Genomic DNA, 11,822 nt, shown 5'->3' with positions numbered 1-11,822 from the left:
AATTATTCTGTGATTCTTGGATATTGTTTCTTTGGATCAACAATCCACCCCTTTTTATTGCCAAATAATATTCCATCATGTGCATGCACCACAATTTGCTTATTCATTCCTGGGTTGATGGACATTTTGGTTTCTTTTGAGATGCTTGCTATAATAAACAAAGCTGCTGCGAACATTCTTGTGTAAGTCTTTGTGTGGACATATGTTTTCATTTCTCTTGCATAAACACATAGAAAGGGGATGGTAGAGTGAAGCTGGCAGGTTTAACTTTTTAAGAACTGACAAACTATTTTCCAAAGTGGTGTACTACCCTAAACATTTAAGATATTGTAAACATCCACTTGGGGAAGGTAAATTACATGAATGGAAAAATATGCCCCGAAGAAATCCTGTGACTAGTGGGAGATAAAGTTGCTAGAGGAGAATTCCGTCTAGTCAGCCATGCCTCCAGTCAAACCCCGGGAATAGAATCTTTCTGTGTCTGCTTTGGTAAATGACAGACTTCAAATATTCAACAACGTGAGGACCCATGCCAAGCGGGAATGCATTCACCCACCACACGACAGCTGTCCTTGGAGGGCTGCTGATGAACCAGCAGGCCTGCGATAGTGCTGCAGCCCAAGCAGGGTGGCCCTGTGCCAGGGCCAGAGACATCTCATTCATTTTAATGCTTCTGGCAATGCTCGTGTCATCCTCTCCCGATGAGTCTTCCAATCGGAGTTATCCCTTTGGGAAATCCACTTCAGATAAGCTGCTGATGGCGTGTGTGAGAAGTGTGAGAATGTTATGTGTGTACACGCGTTCATGCACGTACGCAACATATGGTTTCATATATAAACTTAGCCTCTTGTCTTGGCTCCAGACAGAACGAAGGCCCATAGCTGATGCCTAAGTCACTTCTCACTTTGAGAAACCTGTGAAATTGATTCAGCAAAGCTTCCAGGAAGAAGAGGTCAGTGTGAGCGGCTCACAGAAGGTGATGTGAACTCTGGCTTGAAGCCATAGAGAGAGATTCAGGGCTCACGATGCAGCCATGGAGGTAGGAATGAGTCACTGAGGCATGGGGTCTACCGGAAGGAAGCTTGTGTCGAAGATGCTGTCTGGAGTACATCATCCTGGAACTTGAAGCTGCTGTTACTGCTTAGTTAAGTCAAAAAGAAATTCTTCTTGAAAGACAGTCCCTTGAGTTACTACTGACTTGCGCCATGTAATAGTGCTGTATTTCTGTCTCCGTGGTTCACACAGCAGGTTGGAGCATCTAGGCTCTGTGGAGATTTGAGCCAATTGTCTTTTTTTTTTTTTTTTTTTTTTTTTTTTTTTTGGTTTCTCGAGACAGGGTTTCTCTGTGTAGCTTTGCGCCTTTCCTGGAACTCATTTGGTAGCCCAGGCTGGCCTCGAACTCACAGAGATCCGCCTGGCTCTGCCTCCCGAGTGCTGGGATTAAAGGCGTGCGCCACCACCGCCCGGCGCCAATTGTCTTTTAAAAAGAATTTAGCACAGGCTTAAAATTATTAGCTTACTTTTTGACCAGGCCTTCCATGTTTTGCTTTGTTCTAGGATCTGACTTTTCATGTAGCTTTGGTTCCCAAGTCTCCCTAGTTTTTGTGGCTTTTTGCTTCTGGCTCCCTTGGATTTCTGAAGCTTCAGGCTGAGATGCCTGTCCTTGTTCTGACCTCCACTTACCTTTTCATAAAAATGAAAGAAGCTGGTCTTGCTTTCGCTTGCTCCCTTTGGGTTCCACAACTGCCCCCTGGACAAGCAAGATGGGCAGTTTCCAAACTTGGATAGCTTCATACGGAACAACTGTTGTGTGTATCCAAATCTTTTTTTTTTTTTTTAAGTCTACATTTTACCCTCTTTGAGGGAAATTCCTGATTCCACTCACCTAACCCTCCCTGTCCTTTTAGCAAGCTCCATCTGCAGGCTGTGCCTCCTCAGACAGCATTGTGAGCATAATGTGGTCCACTGGAGTACAGCTCTGAACTGCTTTTCTGAAGGTAGCATAGAGTTTTTAAGTTAAAAAAAATCTTAATTCACTTACTAGTTGGGTGACTTTGGACAAGTCATCTCACCTTGATCCTCTATAAGGTGAAATGGAATGGCTCAGGGAGTAAAGTGCTTGTTATGTAAACACAAGGACCTGAGGACCAGAGTTTGGATCTCTAGCACCCATGTAAAAGGCTAGGTGTGTGTTCTGGTTAGTTTGTTTGTCAACTTGACACAAGCGATGATTATCAGGGAAGAGGAACCTCATTGAGAAAATGTCTCCATCAGATTGCCTGGAGGCAAGTCTGCAGGGTATTTTCTTGATTAATGATTGATGTGGGAGGGCTAAGCCCATTTTGGCAGGTGCCACGCCTGGGCAAATGGTCCTGGGTTATATATAAGAAGACAGGCTGAGGAAGCCATGAAGAGCAAGCCAGTAAGTATCACTCCTCCACAGCTTCTGCTTCCATTCCTGCCTTGAATTCCTGCCCTGAGTTCCTGCTCTGATTCCTCTAAGGGATGGATTGTAACCTGGTAATTGTAAGATGAATTGCTTTGGTCATAGTCTTCATCATAGCCTTAGAAAGGAAACAAACAGTGTCACTGTGAACATCTATAACCCTAGTCCTGTGGTGGTGTAGACATTGGTGGATCTTGTAGGCTCACTGACCAGTCAGCTTCATGGAAACAGTGAACTCCAGATTCAGTGAAAGACCCTGTCTTTTATAAAATGTGGACAATAACAGAGAAAGATTCTTGACTTCAACCTACATGCACATGCACAAGCAAGGTTTACCTGCACATGTGTATTGCACGAACATGCATATCATACACACACACACACACACACACACCACACCACACACACACACACACCACACACACACACACACACACCACACACCACACACACACACACCACACACACACACACACACACACACACACACACACCCCAATATCTGCCTCTTACAGCAATTTACAAATACCAGGTGGGCCTATCTGTGCAATGTTTACTGTAAGTCATGAATGTCCATCAGGCCCTCTTGCTCTTGGCAGTTGTCGTTTAAATTTGGGACCTATCACTAGCCATATGACTAGTCAGTCAGCCCTGACAAGCTTCAGTATCGAGATGTAAAATTTTAAAGGGCTCAATAAAAGTTTGTATAAGCATTAAACTAGAGAGTTAATAATAGATGCTGGTAATTGTATCCAATAACTGTCCACATTCATAAAATGTACAAATGTTTTACAGCAGAGAACATGGTAGCTGCTGTAACACCAATGCTTGCCTGTATGTCGTTTGGAAGTGGAGCTAGTAAGACAGATTGCAAGGTGTTGTTTGTTTTTCTTCTTTTGAAGGGCCCCACCATCAAGCTCCCAAGTAAATCACACAAGGAAGCTTATTCTTAATTATAAATGTCTGGCCTTTGCTTGGCTTGTTGCTAGCCAGCTTTACTTAAATTATCCTGTCTAGCTTTTGCCTTTGGGCTTTTTACATTTCTCTATTTATGTATATCTTTCATATTTCTTACTCTGTGGCTTGCTGTATAGCTAACTGGCTGGCCCCTGGAGTCCTCCTTCTCTGGCTACTCCTCTTCTCTCTTCCAGATTTCTCCTTCTGTTAATTCTCTTTGCCTGCCAGCCCTGCCTATTCTTTTTCCTGCCTTGCTATTGGCTGTTCAGTTCTTTATTAGACCATCAAGTATTTTAGACAGGCAAAATAACACAGTTTCACAGAGTTAAACAAATGCAACATAAAAGTAACACATCTTAAAATAATATTCCCTAACAGCCAGGAGCTTGGGACTAATGCTTGCATCAAGAGTCATTTTTGAAATCTATGCCAAGTTGTATAGTAGTGAAAGAACAAAGTTCCATGAGACAGTGAGCTCACCAGAAGGATCCATCTGTCTAATTCCAGGACCTTGATATCCAATGTTTTTGAGCTGATGGTCAAGTTCTAGTCTCACTGTTGTATGACTTCCCTTGAGCAGATGTAAAGAAGTGATTCTGTCAATGTTGAGTAGACTGAATCAGTGAATTTATTGGGGTTGCTTACAGGAACATGAGTGACTCAAAGGCAGCTACCCAAAGTACTTGGGGCACCTTATGGGTAGCTAGCTATACTGCTGGAGAGTTTGCTGGGTAGCTACAGTGCTGAAGAAACCAGTGCTCATCACTCTCCTCCAAGCCCAATTTTGTGACGGGCTGGTGGGGATGATCACAGCTATTCTGATTAAAGATTGCTGTTGGTCATGTCCATCCCAGAGGAAAAGGTTGAGATGATTATGTAGCAGAATAGAATGTAAGCATCAGGCTCAGGCTGCCAATGTCTATGGGGAGACCTTTTCTTTGGCCACGTCGATGGGTATCCTTCCAACCTTCTGCTGGACATCACAACGAGGCTGTTCTGTAGAAATCTGAAAGTTCACATGCCCCACTCAGAACCCAACAATTTCTTTCCTTCCTAAACCTGCCTCTTCAGTCCTGTGTCAGCTGGTGCCATCGCTGACCACCAAGGCACTGAAGCTAAAGGAAGAATCCTGGCCAACGTGAGTCTGTTCTTGCCTCTTCACCACAACATCCATCCCTGGAAGGTACATGCTGGTCACAGGGACAGAAGCCAGAGCTGGTGATGGACAGAGCTGTCTGCACGAGATAGGGAACATCTCCTCTCCAGAGTAGGCATTGTAAATAAAAAAGAGAAAAAAATCATAGGCAAATAAAAATGTCACTAAAAGATTGGTCTTATTTATAGCCTAAACCCTATGATTTATTTGTGATTATTTGCTATTTTTCTACCTTTTTACCATGACTTCATAGAATTATCACTCAGACTGTTTAAAAGGACCATAAATCAATAATAAAAACCACAGACAAATGGGGAAAAGATGTGACAGATAACACTGATATTTAATAAAGATACTTAATGAAAAAATTCAGTGAAAAAATAACTTGCTATTTTTGTAAAAAAATAAGTTGTTAATTTTGAAATGAAGTGGAGTGTAATTTTTTTCATGCTGATATTTATAGTTAACCTTGTAGAAACAGTTGTGGAGAAATATGTGTGTGGATGATTTTGGAGGGTGCTCTCCTCAGAGGCATGGAGAAGCTAGTATGTGTGTGTATGTACACATGGTGGACTTAAAAAGTACATGCTATATTCTATATAATTCCCTGATTTTATAAAAAGGATGATTGGCCTTTTAGTTATTTAACCTAACACTGTAGTAATTTTAACTCAAACGGTGGTTGAGATATTTTTAGTCTCTCATTCTTGGATGTTTTTATCCCTGTAATAACATGTACATGTTTGTACAACCTAAGGCAGAGTTATTCCAAGTAAGGCTTTTAAGCTATATCTATTCAGTTGTTTGGGGTACCTGGAAGTGGTTTCTCAGACCCCACTCTGGGTGGGTTTCATTCAGTAGATGTGGGGTGGTCCCATGATCAGAGCTGAGAACAATGGGAATTAGCTTTATTTGGGTTCCATAGGCCCTTGGCTGGTTTTAAATTCCAGGTTCTTTTTAAGGTGGATGGAGCCTAAGGCCAGGTTAACATGCAGAAGTGTTTGGAAGGCAAGAACAAGAGACTGTAATTTAGTAGCTAACTTTTCAAAATAAAGCCCAACACCTGTGTCTGTGGCTGCAGGTGCTGCCCTACCCTCCCTGTAGCAGCTACTTGTATGCAAATCCACACCTGCCACGTCAACCACAGCTATCAACGGTGGGCTCTAGTCTGCTTCCTATTTCAAGGGTTTGGACTTTACTCCTAATTATTGTTGTGATTTTTATTGTATTCTCCAAGGAGATCTAGCTCCTCTAGCTACTACATACACTCGAAACAACTTTCTGTGCTTAGTGTGTAGCATTCGTGTATACTTATACAAATAACTTACAGTTATTTACTTACTGTTTCTTGGAAGACGATGAACCCTTGAGGACAGCTCGGCTCTGTGGGCTCCCATACCCAGCACGATTCCTGCTGATAGCTATGAAGCTATCTGCTGTTTATATATTATTTCTACCATGAGCTGTTTTCTTTTTTAGTAATCCAATCTAGAATGACCATCTGTGAAATGAAATTTCTCTTCAAAGTTTATTTTTTTCCTTGCTTTTCACTGTTTCATATAAAGCACACATTTTTTCATTGTGGTTTGAATATATACAATGAGAATGATGTATTAATACTATTTTTCTAATTAAGCCACAAAATATTCTAGACTATACTCATTTTTATTTTTTCCAATGTTTTCTTTTTAATTTTTTACAGTATTTATATACCTCTATCATAACACTACATTTTATTGAGTCTAATTAAATATTTACTCAGGTGTCTGCTTTCATTCACGGGATGTCAGTTTCTTTAAAACAGTGGTTCTCAACCTTTGGGTCACAGCCCCCATAAGGTCACATATCAGATATCCAGCATATCAGATATTTATATTACGAATCATAACAGTAGCAAAATTACACTTATGAAGCAGCAACAAGATAATTTTATGGGTGGGGGGATCACCACAACATGAGGCACTCTATTTAAGGGTCGCAACATTTCAGAAGGTTGAGAACCACTGCTTTAAAACAAGCAGTAAGTGTTCAGGAAATATTTGGTAAGTTAATTCCTCATGAGAAGTTGACATGATTTAGAAAGTTCCCAAAGCATTTTAATTTGTATCTTAATTTTTCATATGATGGCTCCTTTTCTTTTTCACACACACAAAGACATCAAAACATAAACCGTATGTAGGAGGAATGTCTCTCTGTTGGTTTTTCCAGGTAAGAAACCCTGAAAATAACGAATGGGGTAGCTCTGGTAGGACCGCATTTAACACGTGCTAACTTTTGGGATGTGGCACTTTCATGTCATTAGGTCACTTATTTGTGAGCCTAGAAAGAAAGCAGCTGGGGCCCCGTGGAGCTCAGCTTGTTCCCTCGGTTTCTGGTTTTAGCGCCTGGAACTGTGTTTCTTCGTGATGGCGACTTGGCTCAGGTTCCCACTCCTGTCTCCTGGATTCTCACATGCAGTACAATCCCTGTCCTTTCCCTTAACATTTGGAGACTGAAAGGACAGGGAGAAAATCAATTGTCCAAATATTGACCCACTTTACGAAGTTGGAGCCACCTGACTCTTAGCTGCCAGAAGGCTGATAATCCCTCTGTCACCACCTGCAATTGCCACATTGTCCCAAGCTGAAGGCCAGTGATTACGTCCCCTGCAGTGCTCATTACACACACACACACACACACACACACACACTCTCGCACAGAGCAGTTCAGAGTCACCTCTGAGGCTACGTGTCCAATGATGATGGCTGATTCAAATTTCAGTTCCAGCCTTGATTGTGGGTTTTGAAATACCAGAGGCACTAAGGGCATCGCAGCATGTTGTTATCAGGATTTATTAGCTTAAAGAGAACTAATGGTCTTTAGTGATCTCAGTCTCTGTAACGCACAGCCTCTCTCAAGCTTTGCTCTCACCTGTTCTTTATGCCAACCCAGGACGGCCGGACTGAAAGCCCCTTTTCTGTCGGGAAGATTACTCTCCCCACCTGCGCGGTATCTTTGGGCTATCTAGGACTCAGGCCCATTTATCTAACACTTGCTGTGACTAACTTTGATTATCCTTTTGTGGTGGGGAGGGAATTTTTTTTTTTCTTTTGCCAATTGAAGACTGCATTTATATCAAAGCCTTTAACTACGTTAAAGTAGATCTCATGGTGCTGCACACTTATAATCTTAGCACTTGGGAGGGTGGAGCCAGAGGATGATGACTTCAAAGCTAGCCTGTGGGTATCTAGTGAGACATTGACCTTCTCCCTACTCCAAAGAAACGAAAATATAAAATATGTTTCAGACTATCTGAAAAAGGAGAAAGCATGCCACGATCTTGGTGAATTCTAGTTGCCAGAATTCATTTTAGTGATTCTAACACTTTGCTTGGCATCTTCTACACATGCTGAAATAGTCCACTGCAATTGAGATAGGGCTTTGGTGGACTCATAGCAAATCTGCCTATAATGGTGACTAATTGGAAGTTAGGAGTGTCTAAAGAGAAGGAGGTCCATGTGGGAGGTGCTGTTGTTCGATTTGAACCACCAGCGTGAGAAATATTAACCAGATGAGCTCCTGATTCCCCCGGATTCCCTGACCCAGAGCTCCAGGCCAAACCCATGAGAACAGAATCTTAGGAGTTACCCAGAGCACATTACAAGTGATTTTAACTCCCTATTAGTAGAATTGGCTACTTCATAGACGTGGTTCCCTGGCTTTAGTACACTTGAGAATCACAGATAAAGCTCGTGAAACTCAGGCCTGGAAGCTTCAAGGCCAGGGTTTTACATTCCAGCCTCATCTGCATCTTTAATGAGTGTCCCAGGTGAGAAGCTGCTGGGCCCTGAGGGAACACTGAGACTTGTGTTAGCCAGATCATAGCCACAGATAGCTAATTGCAGAGTGGCTATCTCATCAACTCGGTATCAGAAGAGAGTACTCCCATCACTGACTGCACATTCATACCAGAGGAGTCATGCAAAGGCTATCTTCTTGAAAGTGGATAGAATATTATTTTTCTAACTTCCGTCGCTGATGATCGAGAGAGGGTATTTGAATACAAGTACAGAGAGGTATACTTTATCACCTGACAAGAGTCACCTCTTGGTCAAAAACCCCAGGACAAACCAGAGGGTCTTTATCTTACTGTCCCTCTTCGACTCCAGCGCATGGCTGCGGCTGGAAACAAGATCGACGGCGGCTTGGGAATCTCCTCTAACACGGCCCCTGTAGTACACAGATAACTACCGTTAAGTTTATCTGGCAGTACCCAGACCTTTCTAATACACAATCAGACAAAGTCAGTTTCCTCTAGGGATTCCCAGCTGCTGTTAGGGCAGAAACTCCTGAGCATGGCTGAGAAAAGCCACATTCTGGTCCTTCACATTCTGGCCTTTATACATATTTTACTCTCGTTTAGTTCTAGGTCAAAGTCACCCCCAATCAACACATCGGAAACACATTTAGCCAGAAAACTGATTTTCTATAGATGCTTAAATGCTTATTTTTGCTTTTGCAGCAATACAGTTAATAACAATTCAGTGAGATTTCAAGCACTTTCTGCAATGTTTTAGTTGACAGGCTTTACCCTTTGTTGTTTTCATAGTGATAAGGAATTGAAGTTCAGTTTTAAAATTCTGCTTACTCCATTCATTAATTACCAACATGGCATGCACCCTGTCTATGCAGGTGTGAAGGGTCTGGTGGTGCCAGGCTGGGGGGTTTCAGGGAAAGGTCTTTACGGTTGGAAGAGGGGGAGTCATACTAAGGTTTAGGGAAATAATCCAAATTCTTTCATAACAAAACTTTAGGAGCTTTAGAACGTAGTGCTTGTAGTGTTTTATAAATCTGTTGTAATTCATAGTCCTGCTCTAGCTGTGGAGGAGGCCAGGGAACTGAAGAGCTGGTATTTTTAGCTCTCCTAGCAGGAAGCAGGTTCTGGCTCATTAGGAGCTTTCTCCATTACCATAGGGCTCAGGTGTGGATTGCTAAAAAGAATGATAAATGTCATCAACACTGTAGCAACTGGGAGAAATATTGGAAACAAAAGGTAAAACAATTTCAAACCACACACAAACACAGCTTCCTTTTCCTCTCCAGTCAGCTTAATGTCACTGATGCTTTAATTTAATTATCCCTGGCTGGGCAAGGTGTACTTCAGGAGTGTATTTATCAAGGATCTCCAGAGAGACTAAGGACAGGTAGAAGATTTACCAGGGGAATCAGTTGGGGTCATCACGGAAGCTGAGAAGTTCTCCAACGGGTCATCTGCAAGCCAGAGACTCTGAGTGTGGGAAGTATATCTCAGTCCAAGCAAAGGCCTGGGAATCTGAAGGGGGCCAAAGGGACAAGTCCGAGACTCCAAAGGCTATGCACCCTTGAATTTTGATGTTTAACTGTAGGAGAGGAAGGGTATTATTGTTTGTTTTTTCTCTTATGGGGGGTCCACCACCCAGCTCCCAAATAAATCAGACACGGAGGCTTATTCTTAATTATAAATGCCTGGCCTTAGCCAGGCTTGTTTCTTGCCAGCTTTCTTTAACTTAAATTATCCCATATACCTCTTGCACCTGGGCTTTTCCTGTTCTCTTACTTATGTAAATCTTACTTCATGGCTTTCTGTGTAGCTGGGTGGCTGGCCCCTGGAGTCCTCCTCCTTCTCCTACTTCTTCTCCTCCCAGATTTCTCCTTCTATTTATTCTCCCTTCCTGCCAGCCCCACCTATCCTTTCTCCTGCCTTGCTATTGACTGTTCAGTTCTTTATTAGACCATCAGGTGTTTTAGACAGGCAAAGTAACACAGGTTCACAGAGCTAAACAAATACAACATAAACAAAAGTAACACACCTTAAAATAATATTCTACAACAGAAGGGTGCACCTGTTCTAAGGCAGCGTGAAAATAATTTCTCTTTTCTGCCTTTTGGGGGCCTCAGGGTGATTGGCTGGTGCCCCCTACATTGAGGGCAGATTTTCCCATTCAGCCCACTCAGATTTACACCTGTTCTCCTCTGGGAACAGCTTTTTAGCTACACCCCCCAAAACTGAATTACCAGTTCTGTGCATAGCTCTTGACCTGGTGAAGCGAATAACCAAAACTGAATGTCACGGGTTCTTTGGATTTCTTAGAACTTTTTAGTTTAAGGCAGTGATTCAAAACCTTCCTAATGCTGTGACCTTTTAATATAGTTCCTCATGTTGTAGTGACCCCCAACCATAAAATTATTTTCATTGCTACTTCATATCTGTAATTTTGCTACTGTTATGAATTGTAATGTAAATATCTAAAATGCAGTATATCTGATATATGACTCCTGGGCAAAGGGGGTCATGACCCACAGATTGAGAACTGTAGGCTTAAGGCACCATGAGTCCTCTAGTGCCATGACTATTGTGGGCATAACCAACCACTTTCCGATTGGATTTGAGACCTGTTTCTGTCAACCTGGTAAAGAGCCCACAGCTGGGAAATCGTAGGCCCTAGTGGGGACCTACTACTATTGTTTTGCTAAATGATCAGGTTGTCCAACTGCCTTCTAAATACTCAGGGCTGTAGCCACAGGTTCCTGTTGCACACAGCTATAGTTAGAGATGCTGCATACATCAACAGAGGTAGCTAATACAGAAAAGCTCAAAGGCCAAAGCTCACGGGAAAAGTAATGTAGAGTGGCTGGTCCTTAATGAGTATCACCTCATCTTACAGAAGAAGTAGAAAGGGTGTAAGAGCCAGAGGATGCGGAGATGTGCAGTAAGAAGATAGCTTTTGGACCTGACATCATAGGCATTGTATGCACGAACTTGCTGTAATTATGGTCATCTACACAAGACTTCCACGAGATTAGTTCCTTCGACGTTTCATCATGGATGCTGGGAGGATCTCACAGCACCCCTCCCCCCCTCCCTCCCTAAGGGACTACTGACAATTAGCAGTTGTTGAAGAAGGGGGTGCCCTTTCCTTCAGGGCTGTAGCTCTGAGAAGTTGCCCTTGCCCCAGTGAATTACCTCTCATCCTCTAACTAGTATTATTTTGCTAAATTGACATGGTATCCAACTGCCCTCTAAATTCATATCTTTATACTCATGGATTAGTGCAGCTCTCGGAGTTCATCAGAGTAGTTTCTTTATGAAGTGCATGACAGTTCAAGCAAGACTCAGAAGCTCAAAACTGGTCAAAGGGCCGAGAATAGATGTCTGTGGAGGGCTCAGCCGCAAATGGGACATCTGTATCCCGTCTCATCCTACCAGGGCTCAGGAGCCGTCTTAAAGAGGGAGAAAGCAGGACT

The sequence above is a fragment of the Peromyscus eremicus genome, chromosome 11 (assembly GCF_949786415.1).
Source record: "Peromyscus eremicus chromosome 11, PerEre_H2_v1, whole genome shotgun sequence".
Taxonomy (NCBI): domain Eukaryota; kingdom Metazoa; phylum Chordata; class Mammalia; order Rodentia; family Cricetidae; genus Peromyscus; species Peromyscus eremicus.
Note: the sequence above shows the minus strand (reverse complement) of the source record.